Source organism: Camellia sinensis, chromosome 11 (genome assembly GCF_055761805.1).
Source record: "Camellia sinensis isolate YWXY chromosome 11, ASM5576180v1, whole genome shotgun sequence".
In the NCBI taxonomy this organism is placed as follows: domain Eukaryota; kingdom Viridiplantae; phylum Streptophyta; class Magnoliopsida; order Ericales; family Theaceae; genus Camellia; species Camellia sinensis.
In genome coordinates this window covers 172,559,598-172,580,788 of record NC_138971.1, presented here as the reverse complement: position 1 = coordinate 172,580,788, position 21,191 = coordinate 172,559,598, and positions in this window count along the sequence as shown.

Below are 21,191 nucleotides of genomic sequence, written 5' to 3'. Positions count from 1 at the left end.
TTCTTCTTACCATTTTTGTGATGACCACCTCTTTGATTAATTAAGTTAATTATATGATTTGTATTGATTCTGTATTTATGTGTTATTATGTGCCAAGTGATAATTGAATTGTCTTATAGTGAACAGATGTGGTTAGGATATGAATTGAACATGTTTAAATCAGTAATTTATATACATTAGAATTAAATGTTTGGATAGGTAATTAGTGCCTAATCCATATTGGTATAATTAAGTTTAGTTTAGTTTAGATTAAATTAGGTTATGATTAAGTGAATTTGATACAATTTAATTTAACCCTATGATTAAACCTTATAATTAATCAAGCTTAGGAAATTAGAGATTAATTACATTTCTTAAGCCACTCATCAACTTAATAAAAGAAAGAGAGGAGATAGAGAGAGACTTAGCCTTATGTGAGTTGGTTTTTTGAGTTTTTTGTTATTTTAGCCTGGGGTTAAAAAATCTCGTTTGTGATAGGCTTTTTAACTTTTTTGACTTTTGTGAGACAAAAAATAAAATGATTATAGGTTGGATGTGACATTTTGTCATATTTAGCTAAAATAGCTAATTTTGTCTTATATCGCTAAATTAGCCCAAGCAATCATGCCAAACAGATTAGTGCTTTTTGTTGGAGAATTCTAGAGCTCAAGCAAAGAAGAGTTCGGATCCTCTGTTGTCTTTTCTTATGGGGCTTCCAGCAGTGCCCTAAAACGACGTCGTTTTGGGGCAAAATTTCAAAAAAAGAAAAAAGAAAAAGTAGAATACAAATAAAATTAACAAGAAAAATCAAGCTCTGTCGATGCTCTTTCTCTCTATATCGATCATCGTCTTCAACAGAGAATCAATCTTCAAGACCACCATAACAAAAACCAAGCAACAATAGATATATATTAGTGTGTGTATGTATATATGTATGTATAGTTTTTTAGTTTCGAGTAAATTTTTTTAAAAATTTTTTTGTAACCTTCTTCTTCGGATCTGAAGAAACTTTGTTGTACTTTTGTGAAGCCAGCACAACAACAAAGATCTTAAAAGCAAGCAATCTATTCATCTTTTTTTGCATTCCTATTCACCTTCAATAAATTATAATATTTCTTTTTATATATCTTTTTATATCTACACAAATCTACAATACACATGTATGTATATATATATATATATATATTACAAATCACACGTGAATAGAAATTTCTTTATCAATTTCTATATGATTTCTGTTGCATCCATATGATTTCTTTATCAATTACTGTGAATGTATACTCAGTTCATCCCCCTAAGATCAAAACCTTGAATTCTTTCTCTCAAGTCTTAGGGTTTCACATGGGCGACGGCGACGGCGACGGTGGCAGCTAGGGAGTGAAAGTGGCCAAACCCTAATGCTGTGTTTAGTTGGGGGATTTGGGGAGGGATTTGGAAAGGGAAAGGGAAAAGATGTGTGAAACTAAGTGAAATGTAAGTATATTTTATTTACATTTGACCTAACTTTTCCCTTTCCAAATCCCTCCTCAAATCCTCCAACCAAACATAGCATAAATCTAGATTTGATGGTGGCTCGTCGTTGGTGGCGAGAGAGAGAGAGAGAGAGAGAGAGAGAGAGAGTTGAGAGAGAGAGAAGGGGGCTCTTGACTATGGGGATGGTTGTCAATGAATTAGTAGTTTTAGAGAAAGAAAAAAGGAGAAAGAAAAAGAAGAAGAGGAAGTGAAGGTGGGCTATGTCGGTGATGGCGGGGAGGTGGTGGTGCCGTAAGTAAAGGAAAGTCGAAGGTCGCCGGCTATGGGGGCACAGTGGTGTGGGTTGCCGTTGCTTTCTTTCTTCTTACCCGTCGCCTCTTTGGTTTTGTTCTGCTGCTTTTTTTATAAAAAAAAAAAAAAAATTTGCCCCAAAAGGACGTCGTTTTGGGGCATTGCAGGAAGCCCCACAGGAAAGGATAGCAGAGGATCCGGACTTAGAGGAAAAAGGGAAAAGAGCTTAAGAGGAACATAGAAGATAAGCTTGGATCTTCACAAATCATCAAACAAGGTAGGCATTCATTTCTAATTTTATGAAATTAAGGCTTATACACTCATCATTTTAAACGATTGAAACTTAAATTGAATGAATTCATGGTTACTTAAGAGTTCTATGGACAAGTTTAGAGTTGAGAACCCATATGTACATATATAAACAGAAAAGAAAAGAATTGAAAGAATTAGCTCAAATTATTGACATGCACGACTTCATTCTTGTTTACACATTTGAGTTCTTGCATGGTTCATGAAAATTGGAGAGAGAACCTCAATGATTTTGAAGAATGGAACTCAAACTTACATGTTTTATGATTCTACATTTCTATTCTAAATTTTGATATTTTTAGTGGAAACTGGGTTTTATTTATGAAGTTATAATCTTTAATTGAAGATAGAAATATGAAATTCAAGTTGTTTTTAAAGGTTTTGGGCCTTGATATGTATGAAATTAAAGTTGGATTTTGCAAAGAATGTGTCATGACCCAAACCCGCCCCTATGGATTAGAGTCATAACCGGCCAGTAATCATGAGATTACCTATGGCCTTAGTCAGAAATCAAACTATATTTAATAATAAGGGGCCAAACTGCAGAAGCATCACATACGAGAATTGTCTAACGAGCTGCGTATACATGGTTTAATAAAAAAATTTCTTATATACATGAAATAACTCACACCATGCAATTTTTACGTTATGTATGTACTACATATATCCAGGATCATTTTATAGTTTTAGCACCAAGTTCCAAGATTATACACAACGTTGGTCATACCTGACCATAAGAGAACAAAAACAAAAGTAAAACAAAGGTAAGGCCTCTGCATGAGGCGACCTTGGTTGGCCTCACAAACTTGGTCTCTGGACACTCATTAAGGCTGGGGTTGGACGTCCCGCTGCTCACCTACATACATATAAATACAGAGTGAGCTAATGCCCAGTAAATAATACCAAAGTAAAGAGATTAATGAATGAGTTTCGTTCACAATGAGTCATACTTATAAATTAAACATTTGAACTACTATTCCCATTCACATACAGATTTGTAGATCACAACAAAGCAAAATGACCTCGGGTCCAATACATCATAGCCATATACACAACGACCTCGGGTCCAACTCAATATAAAAAAGAAACGACCTTAGGTCTATCTATACAAAACGACCTCGGGTCCAGTGCTCATTTATAGACGAACTTTAGGTTTAATGGATCCATGTACCAAGGACCACCGGTCCTCCATATCATATTACTAAATGACCTTGGGTCCACCATTCTTATATTCATAATTATGCGCATATGATCGTGATCACATCCATTCTCATATTCAAAACGACCTTTGGTCCAATCAATTCTTTATTCAAAACGACCTTTGGTCCAATTTGTATACAAGATGACCTTTAGTCTATCTTGTTAAGCATTCTAAATGGCCTTGGGCCCAATCCGTGCCCTTATCAAATATACCAAACGGGCTAGGCCCAATCTGCGTCCTCGTCAACCATGCCAAACGGCCTTAGGCCCATTACATACTGATATATCAATCACTTCACATACTTCATTATGAATCAAGCGAATAAAATACTCATTCATAGAACAAATTCATAGAGTCAGAAATTTACCACGTAGGTAACATTTAGAAAACATTGGGTACATAAATATATCTTTACTAAGTTATTACTCACAGTGTTTCAGTGCTTGATTCGTTCTTGCGCTTGACCCTACATAATTCATAACACATTGGGTCATAATACACTTCATTCCGTTCTTTAATTTGCTTAATGTTCTTAGGCTTCTTCCATGCTCTTTAATTCATTTAGTGTACTCAATGTATGCCTAAGAGTGCTTAAAAGTGAAAAAGAACGAAAAACGAAACATAAAACGTCTTTTCAAAATTTCTGAAATAGGGCCTTCCGCTCGAGCGCAGCTTCCTTCGCTCGAGCGGGGATTCAAAAATAAGGGTGGTCGCTCAAGCATAATTTCCATCGATCGAGCGGTCTACAAAAGTACTGGTTGCGTGAATTTCCCGCTTGACGGTCGCTTGAACGGAAGACTAATTAAAAAGGGTCCTCGCTCGAGTGCCACTCTGGTCGCTCGAGCGATCTGTAAGATTTTGTAAAACTTCTAAGAGTTCCATTCCACACTCGAGTGGATAGGTCGAATTCTGAGTATTCCAAAACTTTGTTTGAAACTCAAAACACATCTTAAAATGTTCAAAACTCATATTTTCGGTCCAAAATTATGGAAAACCATCATATGACATGGGAACATAGATAATTTGAGACCAATTACTCAAATTATGGATCAAATCTCTGAAATAGGCCTTTCTCAGATTTTGCAAGGTTAAGAGCTCAAAATTATGAGCCTAGGCACTTGCACTATATATATATAATGGTGATTAGTTTGACTAATCATATTTGCTTAGAGTTAATCAATTGTACTTAACTTAATCAATTTAATCTAATTATTTTGATCCAAATCAGTTTTCAATTAAATTTCACCATAGGCTCTAAAAATTATGATAATCATAATAATACAACCAATTTTGGTTTTTGTCGCCTCTACGGCCTTCAATTTAATTTTTATAGCAGAAAATCAAATAGATTTTCCTACGGTGAATAGATATAAATTCACAAACATCTATAATCATATTATTAGCACTCAAAATCATATCAAGGTCATAATTATAAGCATAATTAAGATTAATTAACATAATAGAAAGTACAGTTGTCACGGAATGAGTTCCAAATCAAGAACAGATTTTTGGACACAATTCAATCCAGAACCACACGTGCAGCAAGGGCCCCCGCATGTGCAGAAAACAGAGCACAATAAGGCTTCAACACTGTTTTAATTGCACGTGTGATGGTGGTTCCGCGTGGCCAGGCCCTCTACACGTGCGGTTTTCAGGCTGATCCCCTGTTTCATTTTCTCTTCGTTTTTTCGACTTTCGAGCCTTTATTTGCATGGTTTTCACGTGTACTTCACATTCATATGCATAACACGAATACGAAAGAAATTAAAGAACAAATAGGAATAACTAAACGGATCGAATGTATTTTGAAATGTTGTGCTTGAATGTGTTTGTGTAGGTCAGACGCCGCATTCTAATCACGTGATTCAGGGAGCCAACTGTGAGTAACAACCTTGTAAAGATATGTTTGAATTATAAGTATTTAGGAGTTATAAAATACTGTATTTCTGAAATGATACTTTCTGACTGATTGAATGATTGTCCTATTTATGAAATGTATTTGTGGCATCCATAGCATCCATTACTGCTACTGTTACAGAGATCTCTGTCAGTTTCAATATTTGGAACTACTGTTTACTGAATTGATGGCCATCAATTATAACTGTTTGGTCTTATATGACCTACTGTTCTGCTTTGCTATTTGATGTACCACGTATGACTGCTATGATTTCAATATGATTTGATATGTTATGAGATACTGATTCACTGATGAAATTGACTGTTTAAAATTACTAAAAGGACATCATTCATTACCCCTTTACACCGTTGTTATTTACTGGGCTCTAACTCACCGTTTTATATATGTATGTAGGTAATCAAGCTCAAGATTGAACCTAGTAGCGTCGACCTATTCTCTATTTTGTCATGCCAACTCTTGTGCCTCACTGCGAGATTCCAAATAGTCAAGCTTCAAGGTATCACGGGGGGTCTTGAATATACCCTTTTGAATTGTGATCAAGTGTATGAATGTTTTTAAGACTTTTGTTGAGACTGGCTTGTTATTAGGATTAAATCCCTAAGTTTTGCTTATGGTTTTGTACTTAAGCTTGACGTGGACTTATGTGTATATAAGTTTAATGTTTGGACTCATGTGTAATGTATACATATAAGGGCTTGTTTTGTTCATTTAAGTCTTCACAACTCATTGGACGTTATATTTTATTATTTTTAGGCTTCCGCCAGCCCTATTATTGTATTACTGTTAAGCAGACCTTTAGTAATTTCGAATTACTGGCCGATCACTTCTCCAATCCCAGTGGGCGGGGGTTAGGTCGTGACACTTTTTTTTTATTCAAATACTTTTATTTTGTAAGAAATTTATTTTTATTCTATTTAATATTTTATTGTAATTTTTAAATTGAAAAGAATTTCTGAAAAATCATATTTAAATATTTGTATGTCATTATAAAAAGTAATTTTTTTAATATCAACTTATTTTTTTAATATTTTCAAGAAAATTTCTATTAGAAAATCTTAAATGAATTGCTTTAGCTTTTGTTCATTAATATTAAAATTTTAATTAATTTTATTTATTATTTAAAAAATTAATTAGCAAATAATTTTATATATTTGTATACACAATTTTGTTTGGTTATTTAAGTTATTTGGTATCTCTACCCAAGTCTATTCAAATTTAATTCAAATTTTTTAATTTATACATAGGTTCTCATTTAATTAAAAACTATGTTGCCCAATTTGTAAAAACATTTAAACTTGACTCAAGTTACTTGTATTGAACTCATCTAAGTTTGCAATTCTAACAAGGGGATTAACAGTTACATGATTGAATTTGTGACAAATTAAAAATTAATAAGTAAATTATGATAAATTTGTGGAACTTAAAATGTAAATTTCAATATTCTTTGTTTCATAATTTGCATACAAAAATTTAACTCTTTATATTATTTTGTATAAAAATATATCATTAATTTTAGGAAAAATTAGTCTAAAATCCCTCTCTAACTTTTGGTTGTAAGAGAAGTCCACAATATATATATATATATATATATTTTTAATTTAAGGTCTCTCACCCATTTCTTTGCACTAATCCACTTAACTCTCTCTCTATCATTTAACTTTATCACGTAGATGTAAGCACAGAGATAATCAACCGGAGCTTCGGCGAGGAGTCCCTCAAGCTCGTTGAGCGCTTCAAGTCTAGATTGCATATAATGGAGTTTGATGGGGTTCAACTTTAGAACTCGGGATCCTTCGATCAAGGGACCTGATTGCTTTTCCATGAACTTCACCAGAGATTTGAAGTAACGATCTCCAGTCACAACCGCCATTTTAATGGCCAAAATTAGGATTTCTAGAAAGAGAAAAACATGTATTTAGAACATAATTCTGAGAGTAAGAATGAGAGAAAATTTTGTGGATGTGAATTAGGGTTTTGGTGAAAGAGAAGTGCAGAGTAATAATTTCAAGAATAAAATGACGGCTTGGGGGGGATTGGAAAGGGAAAAAGGGCCATGGCTTCTTTGCAAATGGACAGAGAGAGAAAAAGAGACGCTTTATGATGGTGAGTAGGCATTAATGATTAAGGGAAACCCTATTAGTCAAAACACAGAGAAAATTGTGAGCAAACCAAAATTCAAAACACAGAGAAATTTAAATTTCTCTGTGTTTTGAAAATTTCTTTGTGTCAAGGTTGAAATTTCTCTAAGTTGGGCTAAAATTTCTTTGAGTTGAATTTTTTCTGTGAAAATGTTGAAGGACCCTCAACTACTATGAAAATATTATATGTTCTTTATCTTATAAAATTTTAATATCATGGACCTTAAAAAAAATTCCTCTTAATTTTTTTATGTCATATATAGCACTGGTTACCACTAATTTTGTAAAAGAGAAAAAGAAAAATTTATAATTGTGACAGATTGTTGCCGAGGTTGATTCTCCAAAGTCCAAACCAAATAAAGTTAATTACAAATACACTTCAATTGATTTGTTTAAAACATAAATTGTTTCTTGTAATTTTAAAATGGGTAAATTACAAATACACCCCCTGAGGTTTGATTAAAATACGAATCGCCCCCTATGGTTTTGAAAATTACATTCTACCCCCCTGAGGTTTCTAATTTCATAACAGATTGTCCCTTTTATTAATAAATTATGAAGTCAATTAATAGTTTTTAATGATGTTAGAAATATGTTTAAATTAATAATTTAAGTAATTTTATTGTTGTATAGAAGGGTAATTATGAATTTCACTTTTTTTAGTTAATTCTGTTAAATAAAAAATACTAACAAGAAGGTATTTGTAATTTTCCAAATTGCAGGGGCAATTTGTACTTTAAGCAAACCTCAGGGGATGTATATGTAATTTACCCTTTTAAAATTATAAATATCCCTTTATTTATATTTTTTATTTAACAAAATTAACGGAAAATAAAGTTCTAAACTATTTTTTGTATACAACAATAAAAGTACTAAAATTATTAATTGAAATATATTTCTAACATCAATTAAAATAGCTAATTAATTTGATTTGAAATTGGAAGGGGCATAATGTAATTTTAAGCAAATATCAACTAAAGAATTAGATAAAATTCTACTTACACAACAAAAAATTCTCCTTACATTCAATTTCTCATTACACAATACAAAAAAATCAATTCTCTCATTACAAACATTATAATATCCATCATAACCTTCATCCTTACACCCCAACCTAACAAACCCTAACTCTACCCCACACCAACTACCACCTCTGGCAACCACAACCTTTAAACTTTAACTCTTCTACCTTCACTTTTGCTTCCATCCCCACCTCCACCTTTGACCATAGCCCTACAACCTTCGATTGAACCGATGATAAGTTGGTTATCGAGGGCTCGAGCCTGACGGAGAGTCTTATAATGACCATAGTGCCTCATATTGAAACAACCATGCATGTAAACATGAACATGCCTGTTCTTCTTCTTCATCTTCCATTTTCCAAGAGGGAAAGTGAAATACATGCCCAGAGTAGAGACTTCGAGAACCACACCTCCGATCAACCATGTCGCAACTAGCTTGTGCTCTGTGGATTTTCCATCGACCAGCCTTCGAACCTACCATTAATGAAATCAGAACCTTGTCTTTGGTGGAAATGCGAAAGAAAGAGAGAGGCAGTTGTTGGAAATGTTAGTGTAGGGAAGTATTTTGTGAATGACAGCACGTGGCTAAGGTGACACCAAAGTGTCAGTCGAGGTGCCACATGGCCTGGTCAAGCTTGCCGAGATGATCTTGATTAGGCCAAGGTTATTTGTGGAGATACCGGAATCTAGGATAAGTGGATAAGGGACAAAAGTCTTATAATAAGGGAGGATCTCAACCTGGATAAGGATAAGGGTCATGGGAAGTTTATCCCTATCTAGCTGAGATTCTAGGATAAGCATTGAGACTAAGTTCCTTGAAGAAAGGCTTCTGGGTGATCAGGTCACTGCTGGTTATAAAAGCATGGCACCCCCGTGGGTCTGGGGTAAGTTCTTTCTTGTCAATTTTGAGTACTATTCGCTATCTGTGAGAGATATTATTTGCTGACTTGATCGTCGGAGTGCTCTCGGGTGGTGAACCACCACGGTATTTCTTGTGTTCTTGTTACAAGTTATTAGGCTTAACCTATTCTATCAGCGCTCTCCAACAGGGTTCCCTGTTTGGTTGTGTGGTCGGAAATCAACACCCACAATTTGGCGCCGTTTGTGGGAACTTAAAGAGAATAGATGGCCAACAACAGGTAGGAAGAAAAGATTAGGGATGACATCCACAATGAAAGTAAGAAGCATGTGGATCCTAATGTCAGGGAAGAAAAATGTAATGAAGGATTACAAGAACCGAATCCTGGGGCAAATGACGTCGGCAAAGGGTGCAATGGCCCAAATAAAGGAGGCCAGAATGAATATTACAATGAAAGTGACCTCCAGGTATGGAAGGATAGATGCTTGAGGAGGGATGGGGAGATGAAAGATATAGCAAACAAGTTGGCCGACCTTCAGTCAGTGGTTAACTTTATGATGCAACCACCATTCCCGTTGCAAGACACACTGGCACTAGCCGCCAAGACTGATGCCTAGAAAGGACAGAAGGCAGTCCCAATTGTCCCGCAGCATGGAAAAGGACAAAGGAACTCACATCGGCCATCAAAGGATGTCGGGCATACATAATCAATACGAGGTGAGTCGTAGAGGACACCACGGACAAAGGGGACCTATGTCCAAAGATCTCGGCAGATCCACTGGCAAGGCCTCTACTTTAATGTAGTGGATGAAAGGAAGTCCAAGAGGATACACAATTTCATCGGAAGTAGTGCGCCGAAGAGGCTAAAGTCTAGTGATAACCAGGCTCCCAGTAGGACGAAGGAGGATTTGAGAGACTACTTACAAAGGAAGAGACTCAATGCCAAGATCATGTCCCCAATTAAGCCGAGGAGACCATTCTTGGTGGAGTTGGATATGTTTGAGGCACCAAAGAGGTTCAACATGCCGAGGTTTCAGATTTATAACGGTAAGTCTGATCTTAACTTTCATGTTGGTTTGTATTTAAATTCAATGGCTTTGTGGAGCGGGAATGAGTAGTTGTTATGCAATCTATTCCCCTCGTCCTTTAGGGAGATAGCATCTGATTAGTTCCATAAGTTGTTGAAAGGAACTGTGAAAAGTTGGGAAGGCTTGGCTGAGATGTTGTGGCCAGGTATGTTACGAAAAAGTTGCAGCCACTAAGGGTAGACTCCCTGTTGGCTTTGAACATTAGCGATGGTGAAAGCCTCATGGCTTATGCTAAGAGATATTATGAGGTGTTCAACCGAATTCCGGCTTGTAACCAGGAGTTGGCGGTCATGTCGTTCAAGAACGGCCTGGATGATGAATGCCCGCTACGGAAATCACTTGCAAAAGCCCTACTAAAGAGTATGGAGGAGCTCATGGCACAGATTGAGAAATATGCCAGAGTAGAGGAAGACATGCAAGGAGCAAAGACACCAAAGAAAGAAAAGAAGAACGGCTCACCGAAGCGAGGCCGAGGTAACGTAGGTATTAACAGGCAGGAGACAAGGTTAAAGGCTACACAGGTTGTTAACACGCTATTCAAGATCTCGATTTATAAGATTCTGGATAGGATTAGGAACCAGCCGTACTACAGAGCGCTGAATAAGATCCTAGGGGAGTTTATGTGAAGGAGACACCTTATAAGGTGCCTAGCATTGACCCTAAGGTCACTTGTCATAGGCTTAACGTGGATAGGTTGGCTAAACCTGTTATCCAGTAAGCAAGAAGGCCGACATTGATACATGTGGAGGCAGTCAAGGAGGAAGTGGACAAGCTATTGGTAGCCCAAGCCATCCGGGAGGTGAACTACCCTTCCTGACTGTCCAACACAGTGGTAGTGAAAAAGAAAAATGGCAAGTGGAGGGTTTACGTGAACTTCACCAGCCTGAACAAGGCTTGCCCCAAGGATAGCTTCTCTCTGCCTAAGATCGATCAACTGGTGGATGCCACATCAGGACATGGGAAGATGAGCTTCCTTGATGCCTACAGGGAATACCACTAGATAGCTATGTATCCCCCGAATGAAGAGAAGACGACATTCATCACCCCAAAAGGACTTTATTGTTACAAAGTAATGCATTTTGGGTTGAAGAATGCAGGAACAACCTACTAGAGATTGGTGACCAAGATATTCAAGTATCTGATTAGGAGGATAGTAGAGGTCTACGTTGATGACATGGCCGTGAAAACCAAGGAACCTGGGAACTATCTAGTCGACTTGAAGGCAGTCTTTGATATCCTGAGATCATATCGACTTCGACTCAATGCCTCAAAATGTGCATTTGGAGTTGGATCCGGTAAGTTCCTAGGTTACTTGGTCACCGGGAGGGCCATTGAAGTAAGCCCAGATTAGATCAGGGCCATCATTGACTTCAAAAGCCAGACAACAACCAAGTAAGTCTAGATTTTGACCGGCAAGGCAGCAGCCCTAAATGGGTTTATTAGCCGAAGTTCTGATAAATGTAAATTATTTTTTCAATTATTGAAGAAGGCCACAGATTTTTTGTGGACAGAAGAATGCAAAGTCTCCTTGGCCGACTTGAAAAGGTACTTGACAACAGCTCCAGTTTTGTCAAATCCAATATCTGGAGAAGAACTATGCTTGTACTTGGCGGTATCAGACCACGCTGTCAGTGCGGTGGTAATCCATGAAGAGGAGGGAGAATAAAAAGTAGTATACTACGTAAGCAAGACCTTGGTAAGTGCATAAACCAGGTACCTACCCCTGGAGAAATTAACACTAGCCCTGGTGATGGCCTCCAAAAAGTTGAATCATTACTTTCAAGCCCACAAGATTGTGATACTAATAGAACACCCACTCAAGTCCCTATTGTAGCACGTGGATCTGACAGGCAGGGTAGCCAGATGGGCAGTGGTGCTAGCCCAATGTGACTTGGAGTTCAGGCTTAGAACAACAATTAAGGGCCAAGTTCTGGCCGACTTTGTGGCCGAGTTCACTCCTGGCGCAATCCCAAGGCAGGCTCCAGTGAGCTGCTGCCTGGGATGTCCAGGGGAATAAGAGGAAACCCAATTGGGGCCAAGGAACTCCACACCATCAGAACATGGTAAGGCAGTAGAGAGGCCAAAACCCTGCGACATTTACATCAGCGACTTCTTTCGCATTTTTGTCAACAGCAGTTCAAACCAACAAGGAGCAGGGTCAGGCGTAGTGCTGATAACACCAGATGGGCAAATGATAGAGCACTCCATTCATTTGGGGTTTAAGGCTTCAAATAACAAAGCGGAGTATGAGGCACAGTGTGCTGTATTGAGACTAGCAGTAGCTATGGAGGCCGACGAAGTAGTAGTCTTTTGTGACTCTCAACTTATTGTGAATCAAGTAACAGTCGAGTATATAGCCCGAGATAAGAGAATGATAGCCTATGTCAAGGAGATTGTTAAGTTGCTAACATTGTTCAAAAGTTGTCGGTTACAGCAGGTTAGCCGAAATGATAATCGTCATGTCGACGCCCTGGATAACTTGGCCAGCACAATGAAATTAGGTGAGGCAAGAACAATAATTGTTGATTATTTGTCAGGCCCAAGTATTGAATCACTAATAATAGACTATGAAGTGATCTGTGTGCAGATGGGTCCAAGCTGGATGGATGCCACAGTAGTGTTTTTCAGAGATGACAGACTGCCATCAGATAGAAAGAAGCACACAAAACTAGACTGAAGTCAGCCAGGCTCTGTTTGCCAGCAGAAGACCATCTTTACAGAAGATCCGTCACTGGACCCTTCCTAAGGTATGTGCATCCATCCCAGGTGGAGGACTTTTTGTATGAGATCTATGAAGGAGTATATGAGAGCCATGCTGGGGGCATATCACTTGCTCATAGGGCCAAATCTCAAGAATACTGGTGGCCCTACATGCAGAAGGATGCTAAAGCCTATGTGAGGAAGTGCGGGAAGTGTCAAAGGTTTGCACCTTTGATACACCAGCTAGCTGCAAATCTGAATCCAATATCCAGTCCCTAGTCATTTGCCCAGTGGGGCATAGATCTTGTTGGATAACTGCCCCAGGCAATTGGACAGAGAAAATTCCTGCTTATAGCAACTGATTACTTCTTGAAGTGGGTGGAGGCTAAAGCTTTAGCCAAAAGCTTCATCTGGAAGAACATAATCACCAGGTTTGGGCTCTCAAGAGCCAGTATAGCGGATAATGGCACTAAGTTTGACAGTAAGCTGATCAAAAGTTTCTGTGTAAAGTACAAGATTTAAAACTATTACTCTACTCCTAGATTGCTCCAGAGTAATAGTCAAGCCGATGCATCCAACAAGACTATCCTGGATGGGATAAAGAAGAGACTGGAAGTTGCCAAGGGCAAGTGGGTGGAGGAACTGTCCAATGTTTTGTGGGCATATCGGACTACGCCAAAAAGGTCCACAGGAAAATCTTCCTTTGCCATGGCATATGGCGCTGAAGTAGTCATCCCACTTGAGGTCTGCATCCCTAGCATCAGAACTCAGAGAGTGGAAAACGGAACAAATGAGTCATTCCCTGCCCGAGATCTTGATCTAATAGAAGAAAAGAGGGAGAGGGCAACAATTCGGCTAAAGGCATACTAGCACCAGCTTGCTCAGGCATACAACAAGAAGGCCAATCCAAGGGAGTTTCAGGTTGGGGACCTCATCCTTAGAAAAGCTGTCGGCAATAAGAAGGATCCTAGGGAGGGCAAGCTTGGCCCAAACTGCGAGGGACCGTACCGGATCATTTCGGTCGCCGGCAATGGCGCATATCGGCTGGAAGACATTGATGGCAAGGAGTTGCCAAGACCTTAGAACACAAGCAATCTGAAGTTTTTTTGCCATTAGCTTATGTTTTTTTTTAAAAGATTTATGTAATGATTTTATTACCCGAAGTATTAATAAAATGCTAGCCCGATTTTGTTTTTATGGATTATTGTTGAAAACTTGTGCGATAGGACTGAATAGTCTTATAACGATGTTCCCATGGTGAACATGACGAATAACTTAAACTTGCCATATAGTAGAGTTAAATTAAAACATGCCATATACTAGAGTTGAACTAAGTTTGCGATGTTTTGGCATAAAACATGACGAATAACTTAGACTTAATATATAGTAGAGTTGAATTGAATTGAATTGAAACTTGCCATATGGTAGAGTTGAACTAAGTTTGCGATGTTTTGGCATAAAACATGACGGATAACTTAGACTTACCATATGGTAGAGTTGAATTAAAACTTGCCATAGCGTTGAATTAAAACTTGCCATATGGTAGAGTTGAACTAAGCCTGCGATGTTTTGGTATAAAACATGACGAATAACTTAAAACATGTCATATGGTAGAGTTGAACTAAGTTAGCAATGTTTTCAGAATGAAACGTAACAAGTAACTTAGACTTGCCATGACGGCAAAGTTGAACTAAGTTTGATCTGGTCAAATTAAGCAGCGACACCAAGGTAGAAAACCTCGACTAAGAATTGTTTGAATCAGACTTTGGCAAAAATTGGAGATGCATTCTTAATGTGAACATAAGTGGTACTCAGGTTCACATTAGGGGGCAGGAAGCAAGAATGAGGAATGGGCTTTAACAGTTGTTAAAATTTTGGAAAAATTTTACAAGTTGAAGTTAGCCGAGGTAACCAAATGAAGGAATACCCGAGGTATTTGATACCCGATATAACCAACCAGGTTGTAAAGCTTGGAAAGGTTGGAAGGGTGAAGTCTTGACAAGAGACAACAAGTAAAAGTAAAGAAACAACACTAGTTGAAAGTTATTCAAAGAATTTTTATAAGTTCCAGTTGGCCGAGATCGCAGCAAAAGATGAACTCCGAGGTACGTTTGTCTGAGGTGACTAACCAAGGCTGCACCCGAGATGATATGGGTCTGGGGTGTTCTAACCCGAAGTGATTATACAAGTTGCACTTAGCAGAAATGTAAAAATATTCTAAGTATGGAAACATAAAAGACGGTGAAAGCAGATAAAGCATAAGGTGACAGACATGCAACACTTAGAAGGAAAAGTAAAGCAAGCATTTGAAGAGAAAACTTGTTCAAATACAGAGCAAAAGGCACTTCGGCCTAGCATAGGAGACAAACTTGTTCAGTTACAAAGACGACACTTCGGCTTAACAAAAACAAAAAAGGTTACATCAACTATAACGAAAAAAGTTCAAAGAAAAGAAAAAAATCCTAAGTACTAGACTGAGGGATATTGTCCTCAATCCTCTTGGCTTCAGCCTCAGCTGTGACCTCGGCGTCAATCTCTTGAAGAGTTTGATCCAAGCTCTTCTCTGCAGCAGTGACCTCGGCCTCGAGCGTTGTCAATCTCTTGACCTCGACCTTCAGCGAAGAGCTTTTGGAGACCTTCACCTCCTTATGTTGAAGTCAAGTCCAAGACTTGATCATTCAAAGTAAGGGACTGGGGGCCCAGTAACAACCTCCACCTCTTCGTCAGCTTCCTCAGCCTTGGTTTCCCTCCTCTTCGGCTTCATCATCAGATTCTTTAGTAGAAGGAGGGAAAGTCACGTTGAGCTGGTTGATGTCTCGGAGATGAGAGTCCATTGGGGCAGATAATTTGTTAAGGGCTGTCGTTCGGCTGAGGTAATAACCTCTGTCGCAAGTTTGGTTGACTTGAGCTTTGTATGCATCACGAATAGCGGCTTGCCCTTCTGAGAAAGCCTTTTCATCTGCCGCCTTGATCTCGGCCTCCTTCATCGCCAAGGCCTCCTGGAGCTCAGCTTTGACTTTGGCTATTTTGACCTCGGCTTTCTTGGCCTCCGTCTTAAGCACCTCGGCCACAGCTTCTGCCGTCTTAGCCCTTTCCTCAGCCTGATCTTGCCTTGATCTAGTAGAGCCTTGATCTTGGCCTCAGTGTTATTGAGGGAGGCGAGGAAGCCAACAGCTTCTTGGGTCTTTTGGACCAACTCTTTCTTGAAGGACTCGACTTTTACTACATAAGAGTGAGTATGCTGGATGGCTTAGAAGGAAAGAAACAAACAAGTTAATAAAATTACTTAAGTGCAAGAAGTTAAAGCAAAAAGCCAAATGAAAAAGTACAAGTGTTAGAGACTTACTAAGATAGAATGTTGCATCATCAAAGCAAAGTTCTCATACTAGTTGATCTCGGCCATGCAGTTTAGGTCGGTAGGCAAGAGAACAGCGGTGGAAAGAGCGGCGCCAACCTCAATGTTGTCGATAAAACTGTCGCCAACAGTCATTGGTTGGTCTCCAACCATGATTGTAGGAGCCCAAGGCTCATCAGCTCCAAAAGCACCTGGACTCGCTGCACTCACAGACCTCGGCTTCTTCGAATGAGTAGTGTTGGAAGGCTCAGCCTCATCAGGCTTCTTCTCGGCGATAGAAGTGCTCTTCTCGATCTCAACTAGATTAGAGATCGGCACAGTGTCCTCCGAATCTATTTGGGTGACAGAGGCTTCTATCTTAGCCCTCTTCACCATTTTGGCCTTAGGCTTGGGTTGGGACTAAGATAGAGAAGATTGGATTGTAACAACTCCTGGCAGTTCAGTCAGGAGATCTTCAACAATAGCTTGACTTCTACCTATCTCTTCAGCTGGAACGACGACGGTGACCTTGGTGCTGAAGTGGATGGCAGGTAGAGCAATCAGAGGGTTCGATGTGTCTGTCGTTGATCAAGACCTCGGCGTTTTCTGTTGCGAGTTCTGCTAGCGGAAGCGTTCAAAGGAGCTCGGCATCGGCGTTGGCGTTGGCATTGGGATGGAGGAATCAGTTAAGGGGCAAAGGTGGATGGCAGGTCAGCTGGATCTGAAGTGGAAGCCTGGCCAACCCTTGGTGAAGAAGTGACTGGAGGAATTGAGGTAGATGGTGGAGTTTGGCTTCTTCGTGGAGTGTTAGGGAGAGGTGACCGGTATGTTGGAATATAATTCAGTAGGAGGGAGCCTTGCCTCTTTGAATTGGGAGATCCAATAGCTTCTTCAGATCTCAGCTTGGGATGTAAGACTGTCAAAATTCCTTCGCTGGCTGAGGAAGAACTACAAGAGTGAACAGCAACCATTATCATAGACAAAAGAAATAAATTAATAAGTCTTAACAGAAACATAAGAATTACACTTGTACTCAGTTCTTACCCTCATCCTCTCTAAACACCACTCGGTGCAGAGGAAAAATATGAAGATCGTCATCATATGCAAATTTCCAATTGCACGAGGCAATCAGGTAGTCATCTCCAACACCTTTGTTGGAGTTAGGAAGGTCAACTATGAGTTTGTAGGCGGTGAATTTGGGCTTGAGATAATAGGTGTACCCACTGGCTGACTTAAGGCCACATATGGTATAACAGAATTAGATGTCGGCTAGAGTAATCCTAGCGTTTTCTCGGCGTGCCAGTTCAATTATACCATTGATAACCCTAAATGAGTTGACGGCTATTTGCATGGGGTTGAGTTTGTAATAGTGCAGAACTTCTCGAAAAAGAATGTCTAGGGGAAATCGAAGTCCACACTCAATAAACGCGACAACAGAGAATGACATGGAGTCTTTATCAGGCCTGATAGAGTCCTCCTTCCCAGCCAACCCGATTTAAACGTCGGTTGGGACGGAGAACTCTTGGTGAAAGTATCTAGTTTGGTAGGTGTAGACGTCCCCCGAACGCCCCGGGAGGGTTAGCTCCCGTTCTGTTCATTTGGGGTCACTACAGCTCGGACTCTTGAATGTCACGGTTCCTAATTTGAACCAAAGAGTCCAAATCCGGCAAATCATTTTGAGAAACTGATTTTTGAAAAAGTAGTGCCAAACATGGACTGCTTTGCCAGATACAGAGTCGCCACCTAAATATTTTATTTTGGAAAATTTAGGAAACCCTGACTCGGTGCCAAAAGGCCACGTGTCCGTCATCACCAAAGTTGCCTCGGCTCGGGAACTTGGGTACGATTGGGGAAGGTCACTTCGTGAGCACCCCCGCTCGCCCGGTCATAGACTGGCCTCTACTAACCATGATATCAATTTTTGAAAGCATTGTGAGTTCTTATTCCGGTTATTAGCCTAGGTTACTATGTGATGCTCACAGCATACAAGTATAGACTGGATCGCTTGAATTGGAACAAAACATTTCATGCTTGTTTTTGAAAATGGTTTGCTACCCGCAGGTAGGCTTGAAACATTTGATGATTCATTCCAATTCAGATAACCCAACCTTCACCCACAGGCATTCAGGCAGGTATATCAGATAAGCACATAGCCTCATGGTAAGCATGCTATTCATGGCAGCACTCACACGCATGCAAGGATGCTAAAGCATATAGCTTACCGAGTACTCCAAGCCAAAATAGAAACTCATTAGAAATCATGCATGATCCTAATTATACAGAAATGCCTAATGCAACACATGCAAAATGCAACTATAGCAGGCTCGGCTATTCTAAGGTGGTATGTGAAATGCTACAGCTATCATTTATTCAATTTGGAATTGAAAGTACAATGCAGTTAGTATGATGCGCCGAGCCCGGTGCATGCAATACAGATGAATGAATGCAAACATGTTGTCATACTGTATGCTAATTTAAATATGCCCTAATCTAACCATCGTAAGCTGGTAAATAAAAGGGAAGAAAGACGTGGGGTTGGAAGACATACATCACACTCACGCACACTTATTACAATTATGCCCTCACTCGGAGGGTCCGAATAAATAATACAGTCCAAATATTACAGTCCCGAATAAAAGAATATTACAGTCCAAAATATTACAGAATCCTAATTAATTAATGAATTAACTAAGAAAGCAAATAAAACTGGCGTGCAAGCCAGGGACTGCCTTGCTTCTGACGGATGATGCATGTCCGGATTGTCTTGCGCAGAAATCCACCGGAATGCCCCAATTAGCCTCTGTTTACACCTGTTCTTGAAATGCATGCCAAGCCCCAAAAAGTTGCTGAATCCTGATTTTGCTGCAACAGAGAGCAGAAAAGGGGCATAGCAATGTATTTGCACAGATATATGCATGTCTCGATCCTCGTGCCACCAATCACGCATACCGAGGCATGTGGCCGAGGAGTCGAAATGCACAACTCAATATAGGATGAATGCACATGAAACTACAGCTAAAACCTAACTCCATCATGGATAATCCGGAGTGTCGGTGACTGGGGAATTGAGACACATTCCGTTATTCGGAGTACGAAATGCACCTCGTTTCCCGTGCCCGGGCTAACTCTTATTCCGGACATGATGCAATATGCATGATATGCATGAGATGCGACTAAGATACAATCCTAACATATACAATACTATGGAAATGAAATGCCTCGAAATGCGTGCGCACGGGCACGCAAACCGAGAAAATGACAGAATGCAATCTAAGATACAACCTAGTATGCACAATGCTATGGAAATGAGGTGCCTCGAAGTGCGTGCACTCGGGCACGCAAACCGAGGCAATGATAGAATGCTATAAAAATGAGACGCCTTGAAACGCGTGCGCACGGGCACGCAAACCGAGGCAATGGCAGAATGCAATGAAAATGAGGTGCCTCGAAATGCGTGCACACGGGCACGCAAACCGAGGCAATGGAAAAATGCAATGAAAATAAGGTGCCTCGAAATGCGTGCACACAGGCACGCAAACCGAGGCAATGATAGAATGCTATGAAAATGAGGTACCTCGAAATGCGTGCACACGGGCACGCAAATCGAGGCAATGATAAAATGCTATGAGAATAAGACGCCTTGAAATGCGTGCACATGGGCACGCAAACCGAGGCAATGGTAAAATGCTATGAAAATGAGGTGCCTCGAAATGCGTGCACACGGGCACGCAAACCGAGACAATGGCATACGCAATGCAAATGACATGGAAACATGATATGGGCTTATACCAACATGAGTGAACCTCAGCCACACTCACATAGGATGCCGGCGGATAAAAATGGGGTGCCTCGAAATGCGTGCACACGGGCACGCAAACCGATGCGATGGCGGAATGCGATGTAATGTCATGGAAACATGATATGGGCTTATACCAACATGAGTGAGCCTCAGCCACACTCACATAGGATGCCGTCGGATAAAAATGAAGTGCCTCGAAATGCGCGCACACGGGCACGCAAACCGAGGCGATGGCGGAATGCAATGAAATGATATGGAAATGAATGGCAATCATTCTAACAGAATTTCAGCAACAAAATATGGGGGAAAACAGTCCCGAAATGAGGCGAAATGACATGAAATGCATGGAATTGTCCCGAAATGCAACATTAGGCACCCGAAATGGCCTATAGCTATGCCAAACATGCACAATATGGACATGCAATGCAAAGACAGAAGCTAGACAGTCCCAAAAAAGGCACTTTCACAGTTATAAACATGGCCAAACAGCAAGCATAGGTATGGCAAAAATGGCATGCAAGAATAGGGGTCAAAAGAGGGGTAGTGAAGCAAGTGATATAATAAAAACCCAAACTGAAAAATTTCCTTCTACAACACTGAAGAGGGACCAAAAATATGAATATTTACAGTTTATGGCAGCCTTAAAATCAGTATAAAAACATGCTAAAAGTGTGATGCAAAATTAGGCTCAAAAGTGGCTACAACATGAAGTATACAAAATAATCACCAAACAGCCAAAGACCTTTAATAAAACATGTAGAATGGACCAAAATAAGGACTTTTCCAGAACTTTAAAATGGCCAAAAACAAAAGCATGGTAGGCTAACTAAACATGCAAGAATGGGGAATAAAAGAGGGATATAACATGAAGTGACCTATGGAGGTCTCAAAACATGAAAGGACCTAAATGAAAAATCAAGTATGGACCAAAATAAGCACTTTTTCAGAACTGTAAAATGGCCAAAAACAAAAGTATGATAGGCTGCCATTGCATGCAAGAATGGGGATGAAAAGAGGAGTATAAAGGTAGGTACAACATGGAAGTCCCAAATGGTGTTGAGCCCTTCTTCAATGTTGAAG